Source organism: Tenrec ecaudatus, chromosome 4, assembly GCF_050624435.1.
Source record: "Tenrec ecaudatus isolate mTenEca1 chromosome 4, mTenEca1.hap1, whole genome shotgun sequence".
Classification (NCBI taxonomy): Eukaryota; Metazoa; Chordata; class Mammalia; order Afrosoricida; family Tenrecidae; genus Tenrec; species Tenrec ecaudatus.
Window position 1 is genome coordinate 83,886,392 of NC_134533.1, and position 18,280 is coordinate 83,904,671.

The 18,280-nt window shown below is 45.0% G+C and overlaps 1 protein-coding gene across 2 annotated transcripts in view; it reads right to left on the reverse strand.

Moving 5' to 3' along the window:
- ME3 (malic enzyme 3) overlaps nt 1-18,280 on the reverse strand; it is a 223,466-nt gene that overhangs the window by 126,484 nt on the left and 78,702 nt on the right. The window lies entirely within an intron of this gene.

The window sequence follows — 18,280 nt, forward strand, 5'->3', positions numbered from 1 at the left end:
TAGCATATTTTTTAAAATGAATGAGGGGGTATTAATGAATTGTTATGAATTTAAGCTTCATACTCCAGCCAGCTTTTTGTCATTTCATCTACTGTGCCTTTTGGTTTGAGGATTCCACCCAGGAGACCATGTCACAATTCTGCCCATTTTGTGCTATCAGTTTTTTCAGACTTGCCTTGTTTCTGCAGAGTAGATATTTAGTAGGCTACCATTATTTCTAGGCATTCTTAGATGACAGAGAAAGGAAATGATGTGCATGCGATCCAATGGATATAGATATACATATGACAAGGAACCACCTGTCTCTGTATTTATAAGCTAAACACACATTCATATTTTGCATCTCACCCATGACCAATGACCGTGAACATCTCTGTAGATGCCTATTTGACATCTGTGTTGTATATCTGCTATGGTTTCTGGTCAACTATTTTGCCCACTTTAAAAATTGGTTTTTGTTTCTTTACGGTTGAACTTTCAGAATTCTTTGCATGCGCTGATCACAAGTCCTTTATTAGATATGCATGTTGTACATCTTTTCTCCCAGTCTCTGACTTGTCTTTGACGGAAGAGAATTTTCTGGTTTAGACAGAATAAAGAGGGGTGAGAAGAGGATATGGGGTCTAAGTAGGATGGCATGGAACCTGCCTGCTGGCCCTAGAGCAGTGGTTCTCAACCTTCCTAATGCCATGACCCTTTAATACAGTTCCTCATGTTGTGGTGACACCCCAACCAGAAAATTATTTTCTTTGCTACTTCATAACTGTCATTTTGCTACTGTTATGAATTGGGCGACCTCTGTGAAAGGGTCATTTGACACCCCCAAAGGGATCACGACCCACAGGTTGAGAACCGCTGTCCTACGGAGAGAGTGTTTGCTGTACAAATTGCAAGAAGATTCTTGTGGCAGACCAAGAACCGGGGCGAGGGAGTAAGTGGCTAAATTCTCTGTCCTCCTATTTATGGATTCTGGTGGAGGAAGGCCTCACTTTGGTGGGCTGGAGATGAACCCCAGCCACATTCTGTAACTAAAGTTGTTCTCCACAATGTCCCACCATAAAAATGGCAGTTTTCGGGTGCTGCTTGCAAACACCTGGTTGCTGCTGTACATTTGAAGGCTCCCTGTTTGAAGGCTGTTTGCCTGGAGACTGTCTGCTCTTGAGAGTGACCAGACTCTCAAACCCCACGTACAGTCCACACCCTTCAGGGGGGGAACAATCTGTGATCCTTATGTGTTAGAGGCATATCAGGAAGGGGAGATGCTAGGGACATGCCCGTAACAAGAAGGGTGAGCTCCAGAGTTATGATGGCGGCTTCACCTTGGTCCTCTATGAGCCGGCTTGCCCTCAGTGTCGCTTCCTGTTATGCATATGTATACTTACATGCCCAAGATTAGGGAAGCTGGCTGGGAAATACATTAGCTCTCTCCCTCTCTTCTTCCTGCCATCTGAAGAGGGAAGCCCTTGCATGCCTTGTCTGGATGTTTCTTTAATTTATTCTTCAATCACACAACCACCCCTTAGGACCTATTCAGTTGTGCAAGCTGGTCCCCCACATCCTCTCATACGGGACTTGTGAGGAACTGGAACACAAGCTGGCCCCTCCACATCCCAGGGTGACAAGGCAGGTGCCACACAAACTCCAGGGAGCTCTGCTGAGCTGAGGGCTGCTCAAGGACTGCTCTGGAGACAACGTCCTCAGCTTTCCCAGGGAGGGTCCTGACAACAGCAACAGTGGCACGTCCCTGCCTGGTTCCAGGGTAGCAAAGAGCAGGAAGGAGAGAACCTAAACTCCACACAAGGACTGTGAAGGGGACTAAAGACATGCTTTTGAGACTAGCACAAGCTAGTGAGAACCAGGTTCATGCTGTCTCCTAGTGTATTCAGGGCTGGTGATACCTGGGGCAGTTCTGGTGAGACCTTTATTCTTAACAAGCCCTGTGTAATACAAGACACCCCCTCATCCCAGCCCACCCCTCCCCGCAAAAAGTGAAGTGGGCTATTTGGATAAGAAGTCACCCACTGCTATGAGGTTGGTTCTGATTATAGGGTACACAAGACTGCGAATCTTATGGGTGCAGACAGCCTCATCGTTCTCTGTGGTGCAGCTGGTGGGGTTGTGGTTAGCAACCCAAGGCTTATCTCACTGTGACGTGAGACCCGAATGATGCTGAGGGCAGGCTAGCTTTCTCGGAGCTCCTTGCAATGGAGACAGCTTTGATAGGGTGGGGAGCATCACAGCTTCCCTCACCTCATTCTACCACCAGCGGAAGCCATCTCATCTACAACACTCTCATCACATACAGAAATTAAATACAGAGATTCAAACCCACATACTGATCATTTACACTTTAGTTATTGCTATATCTACATATAGCACTCTTACCAATGCCCAGCCTCACTCTATATTGTCCTTGCAATCACATTGTGAAGGAGGTCTTAGGACCCCTAATTCACAGACAACAAGACTAAGTAAGTGAGGTTTCATAATGCTTTGGAAGTTGTGTTGCTAATACTTGTATTTCATTGCTTTGTAAGCAGGGTGCATCTTGTAATCACTGAGTACATGTGGTATGACTCCCCTCGATGGTCTCTAAAGGTGAGTAACAGAACCAGGACTCGATGACAAGCTATATCTCATCACTATACAGTCATACCTCCTCCCAGCATGTTGGTGAGAATGACTTCAGACACTGAGGGTGTGGGGAGAAAGAAGATGGGGTGGAGGAACAGAAACAGAAGAAAACGTGAGGGAAAGCTAAACTCCTCCGTGGCTTTCCATTCCTTCTTTGGTAACTTGAGGATCCCTAAAAACATGACTGTGGGGCTCCTCTTGGTGTTTTTTGTAAGTGATCATTATAACCCAATTCATGAAAATTCTAGAGATTTTCCCTTCTCTCAGAAGGGTTTCTGAAATTGTATGAAAGATCTATCCAAAGAGGAGCTGATACCAAGGGCTCAAGTAGAAAATGTTTTGGAAATGATGATGGCAACATGTATACAAATGTGCTTGATACAATTGATGTCTGGATTGCTATAAGAGCTGTAAAAGCCCCCAATAAAATGACTTAAAAAAAGAAGAAGAAAGATTTATCCTGTGAGACTCTCTAATCTGTTTGGAAATATGATTTACAGAGACTCCTCAAAGTACTCTGCATGTGTAAACCCACAGCTTTTCTTCCTCAAAGCCTGAAGTCACTAGTTCATAAATCCCTGTGCTGACCACCAGCTTGGCAAGTATGGTGCAACACCGCAGTTCCTTCTCCTTTTGCAGAAAACTGCCTTGCCCTGGAGACCGGGTACTTTCACCAAACACCTTTCGGCAGGTGACCATTCACTGGCTTGGTAAAGACTGAGCTCACCTCTCCTTGCCCCTGGGGATCCCAAGGAGGCCCAGGTATTGAATGATGACATCATCTTTGTTAATAACCACTGTGACATTAATAACCATCTATTTATCTTTGCAAGGCTGTGAGGTTTGCTTGGCCGACAGCCACCAAGTTTTGTATTTGAAAAACCAAAAAAGGGTTTAACTGTTTAGCAACTAGTAATTTCAGGGATTAAAGAAAATACTTCTAAGATCTTCTTTTTATCCTGAAACTAATGCTAAGGCAACCTCAGATTTAATGTTTTCAAAGCAGAAATGTAGATGCTTGAACTGCACCGTGGAGAGGCACACTGTGGTTCACTAGGGTATGCATAGAAAGTCTTAGAATGCGGATCTCTTGTTTGTTGGCTTTTGGTCTGTCTGTCAAATAAATGGTCTGGGTTCTGTAATGTACACGAGTAGTATTAAGGAAAGAGAGAGGATTGAATAATATGAAGGAGCTAACAGTGGTGCCGGTGCCCTTACTAGCTCTCATCACATTAAGAAATTACAGTTTCTGAGTGCCTAGGTAAACAGATACATGATTTATATTATCTGGTGTAAAAGATCTTCCAAAGGCCAGCAATCTTGGAAAATGACTGACTTTCTGAGTAGTATTCCTACCCCATTCCCTTATAGTATTCAGCCAAAATAACACTAGTAGGGACTTAGCAGTTGTTCCTACTTTGAAATGTTTCCACTGTTACAGAGCCAGTGCTCGGAAAAACTGTCCCCTCAGACTCTGATTCTCCCAGGGAAACTTTGGAATTCTCTGTGTTAGTCCGAGTAGACTAAAGAAACAAATCCAGAGATACTCATAGGTGAATAAAAAAAAGCTTTATATCAAAGAGTAATTGTATATTAAGAAAACATCCTAGCCCAGTCCAGATCAAGTCCATAAGTCCTATTTTAGCCCATAAGTCCAATACCAGTCCATAAATCACTCTTGAGACTCATGCAGTCACATGCAATGATACAAAATGTAGGAAGATCATAAGCCCGTGGGTGGAAAGCCCTGTGGATCCAATGGCAGTGGACGCATCTCCAGGACTCTGGCTGCCATCATCATGTCTCCACGTGGCTTTTCAACAGGAATGTGAAGCAGAGAGAGAGTATGGCCCACCTCCAGGGAGAGAAAGAGGAAGTTCCCAGAATCCTCATGAGAAGGCCACACCCACAAGGAAGCATCATCAGGCTGTGACCTGATTGACTAATGCTAGACTCCACCCCTTCATTCTGATCATCAAGTTGCCATGAAATTATTTAACTACCATTCTCTCCAAGATCCATCAACCAAAGGATTAGTCTGGCAAAGAAAACACCTCAAAACTGCTCAAAACTGGTGCCTATGCTGCATCAGTTGTAAGTCTTTTGACTATCATCTCTCACTATTTTATCATCCCTCCTGAATCTAGTGGGGGCCAGCCACTGAACTATGGGCGGAGCCTCGTCCAAGTTCCTAGCACACAACTAACTAGCACTAGAAGATGGATATTTAAATAGAATCCAGTTTGAAATGTGGCTCAAAGTCAAGCCTCCTGTCTTGTTCAGAAACCCAGCTACCCAAGGTCCTGTTCCTTATGACTGAGTTTTTCCGGGGCTAGTCTCCGAGTTCTGCTTGGCGATCTGCCTAGCGCCTCTGGTATTCTGCCTCTGAACTTGATAGCTCTTTTCACTCAATCCACAAGCATGCTTTAAGTTCCTACTTGGTGACAGACTTACCATGTCAGGCACACTATTGCCATTGTTAGGTGGCATTGAGTAAGTTCCAACTCATAATGTCCTTATGTACAACAGAAAAAACACTGCCAGGTCCTGCGCCATCCTCACAATCGCTATACTTGAGCCCATTGTTGCAGCCACTGCCTCGATCTATCTGGAAGGTCTTCCTCTGTTTTGCTGACCTAGCTTTCTACTCCTCGAATGAGCTACATTCTTGGAAACTCACTGACACAGTCCCATCCTGTCCCACAGGCTCCTTTGGAGTTGGTATCGACTCAAGGGCAGTGCGTTTTTGAAATCTACCAAACATGAAATCCTTTCCCTGAAACTGGTGCCTCTTGATAACATGTCCAAAGGATGTAAGGTGAAGGCTTACGATTCTGGATTTTAAAGAATATTCCGTCTGGACATCTTCCAAGACTGATGTGTTTGTGTTTCTGGCAGTCCATGGTGGTTTCAATATTTTTTGCCAACACTTGAAATGCCTCTTCTTTAGTCTCTTTTGGGTGTTCCTAAAAGGACCAGTTCCTGGTCCCTGTCCTCGGGAGTTTAGTCGTGGAGTTGTATGAGTTAACATATGCTATGGATTGACTTGTCTACCCCCAAAGCAAGTGTTGTAAATGCTAATTTACAACCCTGATTCCCGTGGGCATTACCCCATTGGGGAATGGATATTCATGGTCACGTTAATGAGGTCGGCTGTGTTTCAAGGCAATCTCTTTTAAGATATAAAAGAGCAGACAAAGCAGGCAAGCCGAGATGGAGGAGGAAAGACTATGTCACAATGCAGGCAGCACCAAGGAACAGAAAAACACAAGTCACTAACCTTCCTCTAATTAGAAAACCAGCACTGACTTGATGGCAGTGGGTTTGTTTGCTTTTTATCTGTTTATTTGGAAGTCTGTCAGAAAGTCTTTCCCTAGAGCTGGGGCTTTGAACTTGGACTCCTAGGCTCCTAAACTCTGGGGAAAAGAAACTTGTTTGTTACAGTCACCCACGTATGTTCTTTCTGTTAGAGCAACATGATCATAACAATCCCGAGTCTCCACTTTGGGTAAAACTCAAACTCCTTACCATTGAGTTGATTCTAACTCACAGCGACCCTATGGGACAGAGCAGAACTGCCCTTGTGTGTATCCGAGACTTTAAATCTTTATAGAACAGAAAGCCTCATCTTTCTTCCTTAAAGCAGCTAGGGGCTACGTGCTCAATGAACCCCAGCTGTTCTTATGACTATTGTTTAATTACGTGGCTCAAGATAACACATGAGCCGATGCTGGAGATGAATCTTGATGGACAGTCAGAAGCTTATCTGGCAGAAGCAGCCTGGGGGAGTGGGTGTCAGTAACATGTAGCCCAGTACCTGCAGCTTCTCACCTGTGATCTCAGGTAACGGACTCTAGGACCAGGTCTCACTCTGCTTCACTCAGCATTGATTCAGACTCCATTCCCTGCCCAAAAGCACATGCATTCTGGCTACCATGCTGTGATCCCCAACCCTGGATGGATCTCCTCTGAACCCCCACTTTACATGGATCTTCCCATTCTCTTAAGTCAGTGTCATACAGTTTTGCATACGTCCTGTGACTTTTATGTGATTTCTTGCTTTCTACTCCCATAAAAAGTTACAGTCTTGTAAACTCTTAGGGGTAGTTTTACCATCTCCTATAGGGTTGCTATGAGTCAGCAATGATTCAATGGAAGTCAGTTTGTTTTTTGGGTTTCTCCAAGGTGGCTATGAGTTGGCATGCATTCGATAGCAGACTTTAGTTGAGTGGAGCAGTGCTTCAAATGGACTTCATGGCCTGGAGCTTGGTTTGCTGTTGGGGTTGGTGCAGCAGTAGAGCTTGCTTACTGGAAGGTCAGCAACAACTTCGAGCCCACAAGCAGTTCCATGAGCAAAAGGATGTGGCAATCTGCTCTCATAAAGATTTCAGCCCAGGAAATGCCACGGGACAGTTCTACTTTGTCACATAAGGTTGTTCTGAGTCAGAATTGATCCACACAATAAGAGCAATCACTCTATTGGAAATTCAGGGTAGCCGGGAAGACAAAGTTTTAAGGCAGCGAACACAGGGTTGTGACATAACAACATTGTTATTATAAATGATAGCAAAAATGACCTTTCTGTGAGTACACACTAGGCTGGGTGAGGCGCTGCAACAGGCACGTCACACGAGTCACCTCATTGAATCCTTATAGCATTCTTAGGATGAAGGCATTATGATTATTCTCCCCATTTTGCAGACTGGGAACCGGAGGCCTGATGGGTGAGTAACCTGCCCAAGGTCACACAGCAAGTTGATAGAAGAGCTAGGTGTAAAACCCTGGTCCTGCTTCCAGAGTTGATACTCCTTTTCCCCTGATCTCAACAGTTCACTGTTCCTGAGAGGTAACCGATTAAAGCAGTTGTGACTGAATTAGTTGGCTTTTATTTGATTAAGGATCAACTTCTGCAAATAGAATCAGTTACTTAATGATTTCAGCTACTGTTGATTATTCCTCTGCATTTGTACCAGGCCAGATAGTCCCACCTGCAAACAGGTGTGCCTGTACCTCTGTGTTTATAAGTCTGGCCTGTGCTTCCTCCGAGCAGCATCATTACTGGAAGGAAGGATTAACTAGACTTATGTGTAACAGTAAAGGGTTCTGTTCCATATGTCATTACGTCATGCTTCAAGTTGACAGTGCATGCTATAGCCAGCTTCCTCCAATCAATGACAGCCACACAGAAAGTAGCCATGGCCCGGATAAGAACTGTGGGGCAGTCAGCTCCAAGACTGAACAATTAAAGCTGATTAGCTGTTAGGGGACTGGAAAGTATTTCCTTCTCCTTTTGCATATTGCTTCATGACTATTTGTTTGGGGGTTTTATGGCTCTGGTTGGAGACAGGAAGGGGGATTACTGAAGCGGTTGGTCTCTCACTGAACCCTAGCTTTATGAGGACCCCTGAGCACACTCCTGGGATGGATATAAGGGGGTCTCAGAAACTCAAGCATCAGGTGGTCTCAGCAGACACAGACCCGACCATGTCCTTCCTTCTAGACATACTTCTACGATCAGGTATAAAATCACCAATCCAGAAACACATCATAAATTCCTGAAAGGTGAGTGGGGAATACACTTCTCATTACTGCTCAAAACCCACTTTCAAGTAGCCTTGGGCTCGAAGGCTGGGCTACAGACTGCAGGTGTACAGAGATTGCCTGGGATCTTTCCACCTTTTGGCACTCACGTGTCTTTAGTCTAGTGCATAACGACCAGCCAACAATCCTTCTACCAAGTGACAGCCAGGGCCCAGAGGGGCTGTGTGTTCACTGTGGGGGAGGGGAGAAGGAACTGAAGGATAAAGACATCCAGTCCCTACTACAGGTTGTCTGACCCTGGGAAAATTAACCAGATAGGAGTGGGGATGTTGAAACAAAGCCCGCTGCCATCAAGCCAGTTCTGAGTCAGAGCCATTCCATCCGACTGCCCCATAGAGTCTTCTAAGGCTGTATTCTTCACAGAAGCAGACTGTGACATGTTTCTCTCAGGGAGTGGCTGCTGGGTTTGAACCACAAACTTTCTGTTTAGCAGCCTCAAATCTCGGCGCCACCAGAGCTGTGTTCTAAGCACGAATTTAGATCCTTGAAAAGCAGCAGTGAAAAGGCATAGAAGGTTCCAGTTGTCAAAGGCCAGGTGTCCTCAGGTGAACAGTTCCTATTGCAAGGGTAGATTTGGGACTCTGAGAAGTCATGGTGTCTGCTTGGTGGAGGTGGGAGAGGTTGGCCGGTGAGTGGGCTTTTCCAGGTAGGGACGAGCCTGCGGCTACAGTAGAGCTCCACACATGCCTCATCACATGACTGCAGCACATCGCCTTGCAACCATCTGCTTGCTGACTCAAAAGGTCAGCTTCCCAGACAGTCTCTGAGATACAAACACTGAGAGCAGGGATTGGTGTTATTCATCATCACACCCCAAACGCTTAACACAATGCCCAGCAATTTCTCATATATGCTCAGTGAATGAGCAGATGAATGAAAGTATATGATTACCACTTGATTAAGAAAACTTGGGTAGAGGACACTTAGAGGTTCATGAGGTGATGTGTAAAATAGTGGTTAAGATCTAAGGCTTTGGAGCCAGGCAGTTCTGGGTCCCCAAACCGGCTACTTACTGACTTTGTAACATTGAGCATATTATTTCATACCTTCAACAGCAGTGTCTTCGAAATTGTTCTAATCAGACCTACCTCAAAAGCTGGTTTATGAGGGTTATACTTAATGAGGTAGGAGAAGTGCCCATGTCCAACGGTACTCGATAAGTAAAAACTAGTATCACTATTCATTTCTTAATAAACGAAGGAGGGGGTGGTTAGTTCTGCTAGAAGCTTGGAGAGGAAAGGCTGGGGGAGGCAGATAACCTAGCTTTATAGGGGAGGTGCCATCAGCCCCTGAATTCCTATCAGTAATAGGACCCAGGCTGGAAGCCTCTCAGTCCATTAATTCCTGGGAGGTTGGTGGCATAGTAGTTACACACTTGCCTACTAACTGAAAGGGAAGTGATTGGAAGCCCCAGATGGTCTGCAAGCAAAGGATGTGGAAGTGACAGTTTGCTTCTTTAACGATTCTCCACACTGGAAACATTACGGGGCAGGTCCACCTTGGCCTATAAGGTTGCTATGAGTTAGAAGGGGCTCGATAAGAATGGGTTTGGGGCAAGCTTGCTCCCTGCCCGCATTCATTTTAATGCCTATTTTGTTTTATTCTTGAATACTTTTCCTGAATTTTTTATTGTGTAGATATCTATAGGAAAATATGTGCGATTTCAAATATATATATATACAGGTGATGGGGAGAGAAGGGCATTGCAGGCTCTTTAAGAATTTGCCAGCCAACCCTGATAATAACCCACTGTGTAACCTCACCTTTGTCTTAGTTGCTGTATATATTTGAGTATAAGCCAACCCGAATATCAGCTGAGGCACCTAATTTTACCACAAAACTGCATTAAAAATGTGCTGAAAAAAATCAGCTTATACACGAGTATATGCAGTACTTATATAACATAACAGAAATGCTACAAATGGGTAATTTTAAACATCAGCAATTTATTCTCTCACAGTTCTCATGGCTAAATGTTCAATGCAGGGTTTTGGCCATGTGGACTCTTTCCTTATTGGAGCTCTGGGATTCCACGGCTCGTAATGATCCTCCCATGATGTCAGTCTTCCTTCCCTTTGTGTATTTTGACCTTTTGTTTTTAATCACACAGATGTGATTAGGTTTAGGATCTGCCTACATTGTATACATCATTGTTGCTGTTAGGGGGATATCCAGTCAGTTCTGACTCAAAGTGACAAGATGCACAACAGGACAAAACACTGTCTGGACTGGTGCCGCCCTCACAGCCATCGTCTGAGTTCCTTACTGCGGTCTCGACATCGACCCACCTCCTGAGAACCATCCTGTCTTTCTGTATGACCGAGCTGGACGTCCTTCTACAGGCACTGGTCTCTCCTGAGCATATGTCCAAAGCACGTGAGATGAAGTCTCACCATCCTCACTTCTAGGGAACCTTCTGACTGTACTTCCAAGACAGACCTGCCTGTTCTTTTTGGCAGTCCATGGTACTTCTGATACTGTTTGCCAGTGCCATAATGCAGATGTGTTCATTCCTCTTCCATCTTTCACATTCAATGACCAGCTTTCACATGCACACGAAGTAAATTCCACGAAAATATCATGGCTTGGATCAGGCACATCTCAGTCCTCAAAGTGTCTCATTAGCATAACAAAAATTAAACAAACCTTATTCCCAAACAGGATCACACCCACAGGAACAAGGATCAGGAATTGTACATATATTTGGGGGGTGAGAGGGTGACACAGTTCAATTCATAACAACCCCAACCCAATGTGATCCAGATCCTTTGGCAGCAAGAGGAAACCCAACACCCAACTGGAACCAAGAAGTTGATCAGCACCCTCCTGCCTCCTGTTCTCCTTCCATTCACTTCCCTCCCAGGGCTTTCTGCAGCGGAAGACACGGAAAGCCAGCTCTTAGTGGGGCTGCCTGCCTGAGCAGTGAGTGGCTCTTACTTTGTCCCCAGCAGCGTTTGTGTAATCCCTCCTCTTCCTCCCCTGGAGTCACTGAGGAGATGTTCTCTCTCTGGCTTACTTAACCGTGCTCACGTGCTCTTTAACAAGTAGAATTCACACGTGGCCACTCTACTGCCTTTGAACTTCTCACTCCAGGCTCAGGAACCCGTAATAGCTTCAGCTCACACCTTTAACTGCCTGACAGACCAGCAACCCCGGCATGCATGCCTAGGCCCCTGGCTAGAGACTGGTAGTCATTCTCAGGTGGGTTCAGAGAACTTAAGTATTTTTTAACTTCCTTATGTGACTCAGATAAAGATTCAGATTTGAGACCTGCTGGACCGATTCTTTCTTTATCTGTATTTCTGGCTCACTCTGTCCAGAGCTGAATTCTACCATCTTGTCTTTCCGATTGGCAGCCAAGTCCTGTGGATTCCTGTTGTTGTGCCCCCACATGAAGCCTTTTATTTTCAACGAATTCCCTTAAAAAAATTGTGACCAGGAACAGAAATAACAAAACACGTGCCGCAGCATTTTCCACATGTACACACTGGGGACATTAGGTACACTCATCCTGGGTGCAACCGCCACCACTCTGCTTCTGCATTGCCCATCGCCGCGAACGGGAGCACAGAGCCCCGAAGCCATGATTCTTTTCGCCCCTCCTCTAAAGCACCATGTTAACCTTCAGTGAACATGTACGACGTGCCAGGGCACACGAAAATGACCCAACACTCACGCGGAGAAACAAGGATCACTGTGGAGCCCACAGCCGAGGGGTGAGGCGAACCCCAGAGCACGGATTCTCTAGCGCCGGCGGGCGGGCACACGGTGCCCTGCTGAGCCAGGACGGGAAGCTGCTAGCGCGTGGCTGGCTTCGCGGGGCTCAGACTGCTCTCCTGGGCAGCATCTTCCTTGTAGGTAGAGAACAGAAGCTTTGGTGGGTTTATTCATGGAGTTGTTCACTCAGCAACCATCGGGCCGCTCATCCATGTGGGTCCTTCCTTCCATGTGAGTCCTTCCTTCCATGTGAGTCCCTCCTTCCATGTGAGTCCTTCCTTACATGTGAGTCCTTCCTTACATGCTGGGGCTGTCCTTTCTTCAGGCAGCTGCAGCAGCCCCGCCAGCACAGCATCTGCAGTCACCAGGTTGTGGCGCATGTGGCAGATTCGTCAAAAGGAACTTCCCCTTGCTGTCCGAGGGGAATGATCACAGGGTCTAAAGGGGGAACTATTTTATCTTCTATGTGATTTATTCAAGTGTTTTGTGAAGACGAACGTCATCACACGCCACGTGCTTTACCAGTGGTAAAAGTGCCTTGTCTTTGTTTACTCTGTTCTAGTTTCCAAAATGCTTCTCTATGCTGTATTTCTTTTGGCCCCGGTAAAACGTTGGCGAGTTATACCTTGGCGATGTTACGATGCTTATTTATTGAAGAGGAAAGGGAGGCTCTGATGGGTCAATGACATGCCAAGGGCATGTGACTGCTACTCAAAAGCTGGTGAGGGGAGCGACTCTTGCCCTTGGTTTGCCTATGGAGGGAGAGTTTATGCAAAGTGGCTGCATAAGGAAGGTCACGGCAGGGGTGTGGAACCCTCTCATCCTGAAATGCTTGGCAATTCCAAGATTCTGTCCCAACTAAGCAACGGAACAGAGGTAGATCTCTGGGAGGATGATGAATCACCAGCTTGGCAAAAATCCCTGTGGCAGCTTGAATCCGGCATGGCCCTCTCTTCCCAAGACACTATTATTTAACATTCAAATAATATTGTTCTTGGCACCCTGATGGGTCACTAACTGAGCAGCCTTTCAAAAGGGTAAAGGCAGAGGGAGGTTATGGGCAGGGGAGCAGCTAAGAACACGGGAGGCAGCTTCCTTCCGCTAACCACACAACAGCACTTTGATGGGCCCATCCTGGGAGGACTGGGTCAAAAAGGGAACAGTGACCGAAGGAATAAAACAGACAGACACGCTTTGGGAGAGTCTCTGAACAGGCATTGTCCCTGCATGCCTGGTGCGTGCACACGAGTGGGTGGCGGTGCCAGAACTGGAAGTGAGAAGAACCAAGGACAAGCTCGTCAACAAGGCAGATTGCTGTTAATCTCTTCTGGCCCTTGTGCTCACCGGAGCCTGTTCTCCTGGGTTTCAGCCTTTACTTTGCCACCTGGCCAGGCGCACCAGGAAGGAGATCATTTTCCCTTGGAGATAGATGACTGGCGTGGCATTTGGGAGATCAGAGTCCCCAGCCTCCTCGTTTGCTGTAATACCAACAGGCAGGCATTCACAGGCCCAGACACGTTGGGCTGCTTTTATATCAACTCTGTGTACTGAACTGTCTCTTTATGGTTCGTAAAGCAGTTTTATATCCTTTATTATATTTGACAGTTTCCCCAAACAAAGTGATTCCTATGATCCCCAAATGAAAGAAAACCTACTGCTGCGGAGCTGATCCTGATTCAAAGCAACTCTGTAGATTGAGAACTGCCTCATCGGGCTTCCAAGGCTGAGATCTTTCTGGAAGTGGGCTGCCTCCCCTTTCTCTCACAGAGCAGCTCGTGGATTTGGAGGAAAAGTTAGCAGCCAAGTGCTATCCACCTGGGCATCTTGTTCCCATGACAGCGGTGGCCAAGCTTGGTTTAGGACCATCTTCAGGACCTCCAGAAGGGAGGAATGTTCCAGTCACACCTCCTACCAATGAAATCAGGATGCCTGGGAATGTGATTCAGTCAGGGTCTTTTTAGAAGGGTTTTTAGGTGATTGATTTCAATATACAGCAGAGTCTGAGAGGCAACAGAAGTATCAGTGTCATTTTGCAGAGGGGAAAACTGAGGTTTGGGGATTTAATGATTTGCTTAAAACCATGTCTTCAACAAAGTTGCAGGAAACAAGACTTGATTCTTGTGTTCTATTTCAAATCGTTTATTAATTAATTGTTGCTCATTAATTCATTTACATAATCATCCATTTTAGAAGCACCTTTTAAATTATTCCAATAGACTCATGAACCATGGGAACTTCCGTCTCCATAACCCTGGGGCTAAGAGAACTAGGTGGGGTTTGGCTGCTGCTCTCAAGTACTCTGAGCGGGATCACATGACCAGTTCCTGGAGAGAGTGGGGGAAACGATGGAGCAAAGCTCGAAATCATAAAATAGTCCATGCTTACAAGTTAGATAAAAGCTGGTGGAACTCCCAGACTCTGGTCTTTAGTCACTCTTCAGGTTTGGGGTTAAACACACCCTCTGCCTTAATTTTCAGCCAAACAGCAGACAAGTCTATAAGGAGAACAGACTAGTGAGGTCGTGCACATTAGAATCATCAACCACTTGAGATCAAGGGAGCAGGATTTGCCCAAGGACCAAGTTCAGAGGGGTTCAGAGAGAAGGGGGTGTGAAGGCAGGAACCACAGGGAGGAGGTGTATTGAGGAGATTGCAGTGAGTGAGGTGAAGCAAAATGTGGAAGGATTGTTGACTATGAAATGGATGATCTGCTGCTACCTTCAACCTATTCCCAAAGGTTAAACTAAATAAATTAAAAAGTGTGCTTTAAGTACCAGATACCAAATATACTGTGAGAGGCAAAATATATATGGCCCCAGCCTTCATGGAGTTGCAGTGAACCGGTCCTCTTGTTCAAGCTAGTGTACTTTACAGAGCTGTATCTTTTTAAGCGGTTTGGAATTATGAAGGGTGATTTAGTGCAGGCAATGCGCCACAGCGGAGAGACCAGATTTTTGGAGTCAGTGGTTCTGGCTGAATATCGTGACTCTGTTTCCAACAGCTGTGTGATCATGGATAACTTTCTTGATTTCTCTGATCCTTAATTTCCTCATTTATAAAGGGAAGAAGTAATACCCGTTCACACGGATCAACTGAACCACTGTGAGATGTTGCGCTTCGTGGCTGACACCTGGGAGGCACTTAGGAAGCACCAGTTATGGTTCGGCTCCGACCGTGTGCTGGGCTGAATACTCAGACCGTGTGCTGGGCTGATTCATCCTTGCACTCTTGAAAAATATGTCAGAATAATGGCCTTAATGGTTTTGCCATTGGTAGACTAGTCTGTAAAATTGTTGGAGAATGGCCTTCATGGAGGATAAGGGATCTATTCCTGAAACGCGTGGCAAGTCTAGGATTTTTCTTTCCCTGCTGAACAAGAGAACAGGGATTGTTCATTGGGAGGATTATGAATCATGAAGCCTATGCTCATACTTGGACTTCCTCTTCTAGTCCTCTTTTCTCTACTTCATTCACTGAATTCAGCTCCCTTGGTACTCACACATTTTAACTGGTAATGGTGACATAACGCATCTCTAAAATTAATCAGAGAAACTCAAAGGGGCTGGACTGGAAGTTAAACGCTCAAGCATTCGGAGTTCTTTTTGAGCTGCATTTTCATTTCTACTTAGAATTATATGGGAAAAAAGGACGAGGGAAAAAAAGATGAGAAAACTGTGGAACTTCAAACCACAGGAGTTTTTCTCTATCCCACTGCTTAGGCTACATAATCAGTGTTAATTTTTTAAATTTCCTTTTAGGACGGAATCTAATCCTTGCACTTAATGAATTTGAGGATCTTTAAAAAATTTATCCTTTCATAAACATGATTTGTTCTGGGACCTATATGTTTAGGGACTACATGTACATAGTCAAAGCCCTCTCATCTGTTGATGATTTCCTGAAGGGTCACTGGAAGTCCAGCAAATTTGGCTGACACTGTCTCCCCTGAAGGAAGCTATGTTGACATTCACACAAACCTGCAGGGTGACCTCTGCCCGAAGCTGTATTTAGTCCCATTTAGTCACCAGGGCTTTCTAAAACTTACATCCTGTCATAAGTAAAGTTAATACATAAAGTCCCCTTTAAATATTTTACTAATTGTTTGCTCCAAAATTCATACTGATGGGGTAAATATGTCATTAGGAGGTCATTATTGAATACTGTGGGAGTTTTAATGAGCTTTTACAGATACATTTTCAGTTTGTGCACCAGTTTCTAATTTATAAAACACCAAATTAATAAAAATATTGATGCAATTTGTTTAGTGCCGGCTATGAAACTGTTTTGTGATAGGTGCTGATTGAACTATTGCACTATTTCCACTTTATCTTTCCAAAGGGTTCCTTTGATGTAGCAAACCTGCCAAACACTGTAGAGTTGCTAAGGAGCAGCAGTGTTCTGCATAGACCTTTTACCTGGCGTTCTTCATTGTGATTCTGAAAGTTGTGCGCCATCCTTTCTCAGCCACAAGAGAGACTGGAGTTGAGCCACCTTCAAAGTAACTGCTTCCTGATCAACCACATCCCGCATGTCTTACCCTTTTCACCACAGAGCCCCTCCGCGGAAGGAAGGGCATTAACCGCAGTTAGTGTTTTCTCCCCGGAAGTGGGAAGCAGAGTGCCCCACCCAGCCCGGGAGGATAGGACACAGCAGTGTTTGTCAAGGGGTCCAACTCTGGGATCCGTGGACTAGGGAGCAATCATATTTTTTTAAGTATGTAATTTTAAATTGAAAAATCAAATTGTATTACATTTAGTAAGAGCAAGTATTGTTTTTTTAAAATATGTTGCTTGCCTCTACGTGTGTTATGTCTGTTTCATATCTGTGTGAACTGGGTGATAACATGAAGCAAGCTATTCCTATAGGTCATGATCAAAGACAGGAGGCTTGCACTGCAGTGTTTGTAAAGGACAGGCGTGATGGGATCAGACTGCTAGCGTTTATCGGATCCTTGTTGGATGTATGGCCTTAGTACATTGTTTAACTTTTTCTTTTTTGTTGTTGTTTAACTTTTTCAAGCTTCTATTTCCTGCCCTCCCCCCCTCTCTCTTTGTTTAATTAGTTGGGATTTGATACTTATGTCATATCAACCTGAATGTCAGTCACGTCAAGTAGAATGTACAATTGCTACCACAATCAGTTTCCAAACATTCCTTTTCTACATGGACTCCTTGACGTCATCTCCCTTTCACCGCACCTCCATCACGGTACCCCTTCTACTTTATTCTACTTGCTGTCCCCATAGGTCCATCAATCCTTAGTTTCATAAACCCAAAAATGGAAAAGCATAGAGCACAGCTTCAAGAGGGTGACCTCTACTAACACACACCTCCGAGACACGCTCTAATATGAACAAAAACAGAAGAAAACAATACAAACCAAAAATAAAGACATTTTTCACAACCGGATCAGGTCCGTATGATAGGGAACATCTACTGACAAAGTTATCACTGCTCAGGTCAGATTTTTGCCTTTGACCTTCCATCCTCCTCTCTCCTAGGCACTCTGTTTACTGACCGCTTTCCTCCCTTCCCTCAATTTTAGATAGGGGGAGTTCTCCGAAGGCTTGTTTCCTAGGTAGTTCCACAAATGAATCACGGGCTCCCACTCTCATCCATCACCTTCTGCACACCAGATTCACACAATTGAGGCTCTGATACTGATCCCTCCTTCGACTTTGGATTCTATGGATCCAGTGCTTCAGTGACTGATGATGGTGTGCTTCTTCCGTATGGACTTAGTTGACATCTCACTTAGATGGCTGCTGTTTGGAAACAAGCCTTTAAGACCCAAGATGCTATTTTATCTGATAGCCAGGCACCATCGATAGCAGCCCAGTGTAAACTTAAAAAAGAAGCATCCTAGATTTTTCACTGGTGGCATAGTGATTACGCATTGGGCTGTGATTCGGAAGGTCAGCAGTTTGAAGACTGCCAGCAGCTCCTCAGGAGAAAGTCAGGGCTTTCTATTTCCTGTGAAGAGTGACAGTCTCAGAAACTCACAGGGGCAGTTCTACTTTGTCTTACAGGGTTGCTATGAGCTGGCGTTGACTCAATGGCAGTCAGTTGGTTTTTATTTTGCTTTTGGAACCAATATATATAATCATCATTAAGTTCAGTTAGTTTTCTATCTCCTGGATATTTCAAATTTCTGCCTATGCCCGCTATCTTCCTCTGCTCTCTTCAATATTGACATTCTCTAACAAATGAATGGCTCCGCATGTACAGGACTCTGGTCTTCACCACCCCCAAGTCTACTGCTCTGCCCCAATCACACACCTGTATTCATTTGCTGAGGCTGCTGCAATGAACTTGGTGACTCCAAACCAC